The sequence below is a fragment of the Mustela nigripes genome, chromosome X, assembly GCF_022355385.1.
Source record: "Mustela nigripes isolate SB6536 chromosome X, MUSNIG.SB6536, whole genome shotgun sequence".
In the NCBI taxonomy this organism is placed as follows: domain Eukaryota; kingdom Metazoa; phylum Chordata; class Mammalia; order Carnivora; family Mustelidae; genus Mustela; species Mustela nigripes.
The window spans coordinates 60,390,333-60,392,016 of NC_081575.1; positions in this window are offsets into that span (position 1 = coordinate 60,390,333).

Genomic DNA, 1,684 nt, shown 5'->3' on the forward strand with positions numbered 1-1,684 from the left:
GGACTGGAAGAGATTATGCTGATACAAAAGTTGGGTATTCATCCTTTCTGATGGAGGCATAATACTCCATAGTGTATGTGGACCACATCTTCCTTCTCTATTCATCTGTTGAAGGGCATCTTGATTCTTTCCACAGTTTGGCGACCGTGGCCATTGCTGCTATAAACATTGGGGTACAGATGGCCGTTCTTTTCATTACATCTGTATCTTTGGAGTAAATCCCAGGAGTGCAATTGCAGGGTCATAGGGAAGCTCTATTTTTAATTTCTTGAGAAATCTCCACACTGTTCTCAAAAGTGGTTGCACCAACTTGCATTCCCACCAGCAGTGTAACAGGGTTCCCCTTTCTCCACATTCCCTCCAACACATGTTGTTTCCTGTCTCGCTAATTTTGGGCATTTTAACTGGTGTGAGGTGGTATCTCAATGTGGTTTTAATTTGAATCTCCCTGAGGGCTAATGATGATGAACATTTTTCATGTGTCTGATAGCCATTTGGATGTCTTCATTGGAGAAGTGTCTGTTCTTATCTTCTGTCCAGTTTTTGATATGATTGTCTGTTTTGTGTGTGTTGAGTTTGAGGAGTTCTTTATAGATCCTGGATAACAACCTTTTGTCTGTACTGTCATTTGCAAATATATTCCCCCATTCCATGGTTTCCGTTGTTGTTTTGTTGACTGTTTCCTTTGCTGTGCAGAAGCTTTTGATTTTGATGAATTCCCAAAAGTTCATTTTCGCTTTTGTTTCTTTTGCCTTTGGAGACATATCCTGAAAGAAGTTGCTGTGGCCGATATCGAAGAGGTTACTGCCTATGTTCTCCTCCAGGATTCTGATGGAGTCCTGTCTCACATTGAGGTCTTTTATCCATTTTGAGTATATCTTTGTATACGGTGTAAGAGAATGGTCGAGTTTCATTCTTCTACATTCCAATTTTCCCAGCACCATTAATTGAAGAGACTTTCTTTTTTCCACTGTATATTTTTTCCTGTTTTGCCAAAGATTATTTGATGATAGAGTTGAGGGCTCATATCTGGGCTCTCTACTCTGTTTCACTGGTCTATGTGTCTGTTTTTATGCCAGTACCATGCTGTCTTGGTGATCACAGCTTTGTAGTAAAGCTTGAAATCAGGTAACGTGATGCCCCTGTTTTCTTTTTGTTTTTCAACATTTCCTTAGCAATTCAGGGTCTCTTCTGATTCCATACAAATTTTAGGATTATTTGCTCGAGTTCCTTGGAAAATACCTGTGGAATTTTTATTAGAATGGCATTAAAAGTATAGATTGCTCTAGGCAGTATAGCCATTTCAACAATGTTTATTCTTCCGATCCAAGAGCATGTAATGGTCTTCCATCTTTTTGTGTCTTCTTCAATCTCTTTCATGAGTGTTCTGTAGTTCCTCGAGTACAGATCCTTTACCTGTTTGGTTAGGTTTTTTTGTTTGTTTGTTTGGTTGGTTGGTTGGTTAGGTTTATTCCCAGGTATCTTATGGCTCTTAGTGCTATATTAAATGGAATCGATTGTCTAATTTCCCTTTCTGTATTTTCATTGTTAGTGTATAAGAAAGCCACTGATTTCTGCACATTGACTTTGTATCCTGCCACGTTGCTGAATTGTTACATGAGTTCTATTAGTTTGGGGTGGAGTCTTTTGAGTTTTCCATATAAAGAATCATGTCATCTGTGAA